This window comes from Vicugna pacos, chromosome 9, assembly GCF_048564905.1.
Source record: "Vicugna pacos chromosome 9, VicPac4, whole genome shotgun sequence".
In the NCBI taxonomy this organism is placed as follows: Eukaryota; Metazoa; Chordata; class Mammalia; order Artiodactyla; family Camelidae; genus Vicugna; species Vicugna pacos.
Window position 1 is genome coordinate 77679844 of NC_132995.1, and position 9747 is coordinate 77689590.

The 9747-nt window shown below is 45.6% G+C and overlaps 1 protein-coding gene across 2 annotated transcripts in view; it reads right to left on the reverse strand.

Moving 5' to 3' along the window:
- The window catches only part of LOC102544274 (leucine rich repeat containing 8 VRAC subunit B), a 47763-nt gene extending 41507 nt beyond the window's left edge, over positions 1 to 6256 (reverse strand). For both annotated transcript variants that reach the window (XM_072968285.1, XM_072968286.1), the window contains exon 1: positions 6181 to 6256. The gene's annotated coding sequence lies outside the window, so the exon portion shown is untranslated. The remainder of the gene's footprint in view (positions 1 to 6180) is intronic.
- Positions 6257 to 9747: the final 3491 nt, after the last annotated feature.

Below are 9747 nucleotides of genomic sequence, written 5' to 3' on the forward strand. Positions count from 1 at the left end.
CATGCCAAAGGCAGGCTCACCTTGTGTCCAAGCTCATTTCAAACCATACGTCCATAACATCTCTTTACTTCAGCTCACTGGCCAATTTTTCGTTCCTAAAGTCACCACTCAACCTCGGATCATAAGATGTTTGCACATACTTTCACAGCACCCGCACGTCTCCTTCCTAACACTTTAATAATGGCAATGTTTCACTTATTTGCAGTGATCGATTCACCTGTCTCCCTCAGTAACTGCAGCTTCCACAGCAGCAGGGACCATGCTCATTTCTGCTTACCAAGATGTCCCCAGAACCTAGCACAGCTTCTGGCACACAGTAGGCGCTTAACAACTAGCCACTGGGGGAAAGATGCTATGAAATAAACTCACTGGTGGAAATGTTTCTGCTTCTAAGAGTGGATCTGCCAAAAATCATTCAAATCAAGGCTGAATAAGGTTAAATAAGGCTCAGCTATGCTGGTTTTTTTCTTTAAAAAAATACATGAAAGATTTTGCTGCTATTTGGGTTTAAACTGATTTTGGAGACAATTATCAAAAGGTTTCACTAACAATTTAACAACACTCATTTGGATATGCATGGAGATGGCCAATTTTAAAACTTTCTTTTAATGGAATAAGAGTTTATTTTCAAAAAGGTTCACCCAGATTAGGCCAAATTAAAAAAGATAAGAAAAACTACCACTGACTTTGTCAGGCACTCTCTATTATTTTCACTTAATCCTCATATCTGAATCTTACCCCTGGGTCACAGATGAGGAAATGGAAGGAGCAAGAGGCTGGGGTTAGACAATGAGCAAGCGGCAGAGCCAGGATTCACACCTAGGTCTATTTGATTCCAAGAGCTATGTCTTAAATCTAAGCCATACCTTAAGCTAAAAATAAACACTGACATTGAATAATAATGTGTGTGTTGCTCCCTCTCATGAAGAGGTACAAGACTACAGCTTAGTACCATCAATTGGGGCAAGTATGTAAAATAGGATTTGGATGCCCATGATGCAGTAGCAGGGAAATGAGAAAACTCACGAAAAAGGAATAAGGAGGGACATGAACTAACCCTAACTGAAAGCTTGTTTTATGCCAGATGCTGTATTAGATGCTTTCATAGTAATATTTCTTTTAATCCTAAGACTCCTGTGAGATGGGTAATAACAGTCAAGAAAAAAGAGGCATAGAATAACTGTGGTATTTGGCTACTCCGATGTTCCTTTTCCCCTTTCTTCCTAAAGATGTGAACCTCCCACATCTCAGCTGAGCATAAGGGTGTATGGAATAAGGACAATATTCCCCAGTCTCTATACCAGCTCGGTGAGGCCATAATACTAAATTCTGGTCAATGAGATGTAACAGGAAGTGTATAACAGCCTCCAGGAAATTTCCTTAAGAGACCATAGATTCTTGGAACCCTCCAACACTGCTGGTGGGAATGCAGTTTGGTGCAGCCACTGTGGAAAACAGTATGGAGATTCCTCAAAAGACTAGGAACAGACTTACCGTGTGACCCAGGAATCCCGCTCCTGGGCATGTATCCAGAAGGAACCCTACTTCAAAAAGACACCTGCACCCCAATGTTCATAGCAGCACTATTCACAATAACCAAGACATGGAAGCAGCCTAAACGTCCATCAACAGATGACTGGATAAAGAAGATGTGGTATATTTATACAATGGAATACTACTCAGCCATAAAAACCGACAACATAATGCCATTTGCAGCAACATGGATGCTCCTAGAGAATGTCATTCTAAGTGAAGTAAGCCAGAAAGAGAAAGAAAAATACCGTATGAGATCACTAATATGTGGAATTTAAAACAAAAACAAAAACAAAAACAAAACAAAACATAAATACAAAACAGAAACAGACTCATAGACATAGAATACAAACTTGTGGTTGCCAAGGGGGTGGGGGTGGGAAGGGACAGACTGGGATTTCAAAATGTAGAATAAACAAGATTATACTGTATAGCACAGGGAAATACATACAAGATCTGATGGTAGCTCACTGCGAAAAACAAATGTGACTATGAATATATGTATGTTCATGTATAACTGAAAAATTGTGCTCTACACTGGAATTTGACACAACATTGTAAAGTGACTATAACTCAATAAAAAAAAGTTTAAAAACGAACAAACAAAACAAAAAAAGAGACCACAGATTCTTGCCTTTCTCCATCTTCTTCCCTTCCTTCCTTCGTCCATTCTACTTTGCATGTGATGGCTAAAGCCCCATCTAGGACCATGAAGTTGAGGCCTCATCTGATGTTTAGTGGACCTAAAAGGTAGAACCAGCCTAGGTCTCAGGAGATTTGTGAACTCATAATACCAGTTCTGGATTGTCTCTCTAGAAACTTTTTTTTTTTAATGTGAAAGAGAAACAAACATCACTTTGTTTAAGCCACTCTTCTTTGCAGTCTCTGTAACTGGCAGCTAATTTTACCTCATCCAGAAACTCATCCAAAGTCTTCGTGTAGGATTCAAATCCAGGCCCGCCAGTCTGCAAAGTCCATGCTCTTACGTAGAAGCCTGAAGAACTCCTGCTTATAATTCTACAAAAGATTGGTGGTAGGGGAGGAGTGTGTGTGTGTGTAAAAATGCTGACAAGGATTTGACAGAAGAAAAGAAGGAAGGTTCGAACACACTCTCAACTCTGCATACCTGAGAGACAATCAAAGGGAATGTGCTACTGGAGAGCAAGAACGTAGTCTCCATCAGAGAGGGACCTGCATGGAGCTGAGAAGGGAAAAGAAACAGAAGCTGTGCAGCTGGTAATGTCTCTGAAAGATGCTGCTGACAGTGAAGGAGGCACTGTGGAGCAGAGCCCTGGAAATGGCCACAGGATGAAATAGACAAGGAAGAATTACAAGGAACCCTGAAATCAGAGAAGCAGGAGATGAGATGCACGGTCTGGAAAGGGACAAGCCAAGTCACATGACCCATATCAAAGACAGCATACAGCCCAAAAAGGCAAAAAGAAAGGTCAAGGTTGAAGCTCTGACAACTCATTTTTATTCATTTCCTTTACACAGATTCACAACAGCATTGAAGAAGTGAATTTAAATTGTGTTGCAATTGAGTAGAATCCTAAATGAGGGGAAGTCATAGAACAGGGAGTTTATTATTACCCTTTGTTCAGTTTCTAAATGAACAGCACTGATAAGAACTTAGCAGAGGGACCCAGTGATTGGAGTTAGGCCTAATTTTATTTAAGATCAATCTTAATAGTCCAGACAGGGAAAGATAAGTTGTTATGTCTGACAAAGACATTATTTTAAACACCAGGAAAAAAAAACTAAGTCATAATAAGGTTATGCAAGAAATTTATAAAATATAGATGGGAAATAAAATCCAAGTGGGCAATAGCAAAAACAAAAAAGGAAAGGCAGCAATGTGAAAGCAGACAAGACAGAAATGGCAATGCATTCTGCAGCTGGTTAAATGCACTCTATGCTGTAACTGGACCTCCCAGATTTCTTTTGAGTGGTCACAGGCCAGACGTGTTTGCGGAGCATCCTGTGCTCCCCAAGTCAGGAAAGCAGAGAGGGACACGCTGTATAGCAGGCAATGAGAATCCTGCCGCCAGCGGGAGGGTATAGCTCAGTGGCAGAGTGAGTGCTTAGCATGCACGAGGTCCTGGGTTCAATCCTCAGTGTACATTTTTCCTGATGATATCAGTGTATGCTAGGTGGATGCTGGAAAGGAGAAACAAAAATAAAATGTGGAACTTCAATGTGAGAGACACTAAATAAATTTCAGAGATTAGACTAAATAGGCTATTTTTGTATGGGCAGTAAAAAATCCAAAAGGAATATAAAAATACTCAGGTACCATCAAGAGGATTTTTAAATTAAAAAAAAAACTTGTTTATAGATTTTAAAAATTAGCTTAAGCAAGAATCTTCTACATATTAAAATATTTCTACCCTTCAACCCCAGAAAACAAAACAAAACAAAAAATTACAAATTTCAAGCCATTGTGGGAAAATACCCACACAATCTAAAAAAATTTGGAGGGATAATGGAATATTATTCAGCACTGAAAAGAAATAAGCCACCAAACCATAAAAATGCATGGGGGAAACTTAAATGCATAACACTAAGTGTAAGAAGCCAGTATGAAAAGGCTACAGACTGATTCCATTGACATGACATTTTGAAAAAACAAAACTATGAAGACAGTAAAAATATGAGTGGTTGCCAAGGGTAGGTGGGGAAAGGAGGCATGTATAGGTGGAACACAGAGGATTCTGGTGGAGCACAGGACTTTTAGGGCAGTGATAATACAGTATAGTACCACACTCTGATGACACTGTAATGGTGGACACATCATAGAATGTACACCACCAAATGAGCCCTAATGCAGACTACATATGGTCTGCGGGCGAGAATGATGCATCAACGTACGTTCATCGATGTGTCGGACGGACTAGTCTGGGGGATGCTGATGATGGGGAAGGATGTGCAGGAGCTGGGGGCGGGGGTATAGGGGGACTCTGCGCACTTCCTCTCAGTTTAGCTGTGAGCCTAACACTGCTCTAAAAATAAATTCTATTTAAAAAAACAAACCTTGGAGGACATGGTATCTTTTTCCAGTTATATTGACTAGAGCCCTTTTCATTTTAACTAATGTTAGTGCTTTCCTTCTGAGAAGTCAGAAGGCTGAAACAGCAATGGGGAGGAGAACGGTCTTAGAAAAGCAAATCTTAACAACAAATCTAAATCATTGAAAATGAAATCACTCTCAACGTGAGAATGTGCATGTTAGGCTGGACATGTTGGAACACCTTTCCAACTGAAGAAAAACAGAACAAGTTTCAAAGAATCGTAAATTTAATTCTAACGTGCAGTAGAGGGGTAAGTAGGGCTAAGTGCCGTAACTCAGCTGTGCACTCAGTGACAGCTGTGTGCCCTTCATACCTGAACTAAGAGCAACGTCAGATACGTCAGCGCTTATACTCTTAACTCACACAGACCCAGTTACTTGTGCGCTTGGCTGTCATTTCATGTTCCTTCAAGGGTGGAGCTATTGACTAGGAAAGCCAGGCGCAAAAGAAAGTCATCTTGGCACTCACAAACCAAAGAGCATTTTGGGGTCTCAGGAGGTGGAACCTGAACACACAGAGGGTCCTGGAACTGGTAACTAATTACACTGCAGTTTGGTTGCTTCTGTGTCTTCAACCTAACACTCAGGTTTAGCAGACCTGTCTGATAAAGAAACATGCCATTTCATTTCCTCTTGGAAAGCAGTGAACACTGCCTGTTTTAAGTTGGCCACATATTTGCAATTTAAAATTTTCATACTGATATCTTTTCACGGACTTTTAAAAAGGTTTTGGCAAGGCAAATTTGCTCAAGGAAGTTCACGGGTAGGCTTTTGTTTTAAAATGTATCTGCCCTCCTCTCGGGAGGCGGGAAGGGGGCTGCTGAGAGGGAGCCCTTCTGACCACAAAGAAAGCTTCCACCAACGTCATCCGACTAGAGGCGACCTATGGACTTCGGGAAGTCAGCTGAGGACACAGAGTGACGAGCCAGCACCGAGCCTCCTCCCCGCCGGTCTCTCAGCACCTGCTCCGCTGCAGCCCCGCCGGAGGAAACTCCCAGCTTCTCTCTCGAAACGGGTGTAGGTTGCTGCCTTCGCCCTAAACGAACGCCGACACCACCATCATATCGCAGGCCAACAATCGAAGGTTTCCCATGAGCAGAAAATGTATGCCAACCAACAGCGCCAGGGCAGGGGTCAAGAGAGAGAGACCGCAGCGCAGACGCCCCCCGGAGAGGTCCGCTCCCCTGGGGAGCGCGGGACTGCAGCCCGGGGACCCGGAGCCCGCTTCCCGGACCCCCGAGGACGCGCGCTCAGCTGCCGCGCCGAGGGGCTCGGGGAGAGTGGGGGCTGCTCGCCGCGGGCGCCCACTCCTCCTGCCCGATGACCGCAGCACTCGGAAGAGGTCCCCTCCGGGGTATCACTCCCTCTCTGCCGGGGACCAGGGAGCGGCAAAGCCGCGCCTCATCGCTTTGGCCCGGCCGCCTGCCCGCAGGCCCGGCCCGCAGGTGAGACGGGGACAGGTACCCGCACCTGCTCGGCCGGCCCCACCTGCTGCGTCCCCTCGCCCGGTCCTCCTCCTCCACCCCCGGGGCGGCTCGGCTCCTGCTCCGCGCCGGGGGCGCCCCGCCCCGACCTACCTGCGCGCCTCCGGCCCAGGACGCCGGCGCTCCCCGCGGCGGGCGCCCTGCGCCGCTCCGGGCGCGCGGGCGGCCGCCCCGCGCCGGCTCCCCCTCGCCGCCGGCTGCTGCGGGCTCAGCGGGAAGCCCCAGCGCTGCCCGGCTCGCCGCCTCCGAGCGGCTCCATTGTGACGCGGCGCGTCCGGACGGCCAATCGGGGCGCGGCGGCGCGAACCGCTGACTAAGAGCGCGAAGGGAGGGGGAGGGGACTGGGCGGGGGCGGGGGCGGGGGCGGGGGCCGCGCCGGGGCGGCGGCGGCGGAGGAGGAAGAGGGAGAGCGGCTGCGGCGGCTGCGCCCGCTGTCGACTTCGCAGCCGCCGCGGCCCGAGTGCTGCCGAGCTCCGGGACTGCGGGGCCGGGGACTCACCGCTCAGCGCTGGAAACAAAGCGCGGCTGCCGTCTCCCGGGAGCGCGCCACGAGGCCGCCCGGCCGCCCCGCCGCGAGCGCCGGTGCGCGGGCAGCAGGGCCCGGCTGCACACCTCTCGCGGGCCGGGAGAGGGCCGGGAGAGGGTCGGGAGAGGGGCGTAGGACTGCCCGGGCGCACATGCGAGGGGTGTTTGCGTCGGCCGCCGCCTTCTCACGTGTGCATCCTGAGCGACTGGTTATTTACAGATGGGTTTGCAGCCTAAGGGAAGACTGGGAGCAGGCGAGAACTTAACTCTCACCCACAGAAATCTCTCTCTCTTTTCTTACACCGCGTGCTTAGACAGGCTGCAGAGCCGCGTGGCAGTTTACAGTTGTACCAAACTAAGCGGCTTAAGTTAGGATTCTGGGCCTCCAGTAGCGTCCGTCTCTCTCATAAATCCTTATCCTCGAGATGGGGAGGGAGCACCATGGCAGAGGGGCCTGGTTTTACTCATAAAGGGGGTTTTACGGCCGGACCACCTGCCTACTGCCCCGCTCGGTTTCCTTCTGCAGTTGAGTGGCCTTCCTTTGAAAAGCAGCAAGGCGCCTTACCGAACAAACAATCCAAATCCAGGAATTCGGGGGATTTAAAATTTTTGTTATCCCCATTCACCACCTCCTCTCATCCCCACCCCAGATTTAACTGTCTTTTTGCACAGGCTGTCATCCTCAACACTCTGATTCAATTTAGGCAACACCTCTATCTCCGGATTGCTACAGGGATCACATTCCCATTTAAAAAAAAAAAAAAGTCTTTACAGGAACCTCCCAAAGGAATAAAATAAAGACTATAAAAAACTAAGCCTTTGAAGCATATCTGATCGGTTTGTATAAATGAAAGTAAATGGCACAACTGTGCTATCTGAGACGGAGATGTGCCCGACAGAGACTGATTAGGACTAGGGATTGAATTACCCTGAAAAGGAATAAGAAGGCTGTCTTCTCTATTCTCTCCTTGTCCACTCCATTCTGAGCTGGCAGCTGCCCTTCCTGAGTCTTGGAGGAAAGGCTGAAAGAGCATTCCTTCCTTTGGTCATTGATAGAGTTTTTATTGAGCTTGTGAGTGTGAGACATTAGAGTATGTGTGTATGGACAGATCTTTTAAGCTAACTTAGATTTGGGTTTGGTCCTCAAACTGCCTACAACCTGGAGGGGAAGATAAAAGCTACAGAATTAAATATAAAACAGGGGAAAAAGTGAGTGTTATGAGAAATACTGATTGTGAAGTCATGACATTAAAAACTGAAAATGTCTAATTTCCCATATGTGTCTTTGAATGTTTAGAAAGGAATATTCTCTCCCTTTCCAAATCTATGAACAGAGAATCCATTCTTCTGTCACAGCAATATCACTACTTGTGTGATTTGGGGGAGTCACTTAACGTCCTTGGGAGTCAATCTCTTTATCTATAAAATAAGAGATTATAAACTAGACGATCTGTTAAGATTTCAACTCCAGTGAGGGTACGAGTGAAAAAGTGACTCCCGTGCTTGGTAACCCAAGTCACCATTAGCAGGAAGATAAAGTGCTCAAGTTCATAAAAACTACCATATCAGCTCTGGGTTCATCTCAGATATGTAGCTTATTAATGTGTTTATTTTGTTCCAATTCTCATTAACAAAATCGCCCTCCATGATAACAACACATATTACTAACACTGGAAAAAGTGGGCTTCTGAATTTGAGCTATTGCTCCTGGGAATCCTCCTCTGAAACTGTAGCATCAAATAGATGTTTCTTTGTTTCTTCCTCCTCCTATTTCGCTTCATGTAAGCTCCTGCCTGCGTTGCAGTGGGGAGAAAACTGAATAACCTCAAACGCTGTTCTCGAAGAACTTTAATACTACTCACGTGATTCGGGCCCAAAAAGAAAGAGAGTATTTAGTAACTAGAAATTACTGGCATCCCAGGGTAGGCCTTATAATGAGAAATACAAAAGTGTTTGGTGTTTCATGCCTGTTCCCAGTTTTTGTACTACATTGCAATCTCTTTGAAAACACAACAGGTGGAGTCTTGAAATATGCTCAAGTCCTTAGAGGAGTATCTGAAATTCTCTAAGGGACTCTCTGATAACTTATTGTTATCGAAGAAAATCAATTATTCTATTCAAAGGAAATTCTAGAAGACTCAGTCAGTATGTCCACAGCCAAATTTGTCAAAGTGTAAAATTGTGTTTAGAAGTCTCATCATAAATATTAAGCACTCATTTTGTGCCCATCAGTACGCTAGACATCAAGCGTGATATCAAAAAAAGCGTCAGTCTTGGTTTCTGACCTCAAGCAGCTCAAAACTTAGATGAACATATGGAAGACAACCAAGTACTACTTACATGAAGAGCTGGATCAGTGCAGGTGGTAATAATCAGGAAGAGTCTGATTGTTTAGAAAGAACTAAATTCTATACCTTTGCCTTCTCTGCCCCAATTATTGTCTTAAAATGACCAATCCACCCTCAGGGCTCAGTCAATCTCTTTCTGGTTAGCTGAGAAACTCTGGAAGAAACAGACGTAGAAATACTCTTTTCTTCAGCATGCCATTGGTTTGGGGAATAGCTAGGGGTAGGCGCCCCACATTCATATGATAAAGGGGATGGCTGTGAGCAGCAGTGCTGCCAGTTCCGCTGCCCAGTGACACAAGCAGAGTCACGAATAACAGACATGAAAGGGTCACTACAGCCTGGTCATCTGGTTATTGAGCTGCGTGAGCCACATGGAATAATCAGCTCGCTCCTGGGCTTGGCAGGGCCCTTCTGAGTTGACTCCCTGAAAAACAAAATGAAACAAAACAAAAAAACCCAAACCAAACCAAAAAAAAGAGAGAGAGACCCTGAGTGTCATCAGCATTAAGCTATGCTCCCATGTGGCTGCCTTGATAAGTGTTCAGTTTCCTCTGTGTCATGAGAAAATTTTTATGATTCATAGAAGACAGAGTATTATCCAATATTAACAGTTCTTTTCCAATTCTGTATTCTAAAATTATTTCTGATAATGAAAACTCTATTTCTTTAAATTAATTAAAACATTGAAAGTCTACAGCGTCTAAAAGAAAGCACTGGAGATCTGGAGAGGTGAGGCAGAATTCCACGGTAAACAGGAATTATTGCTCCTTTCCTCAGAGGCATGTAG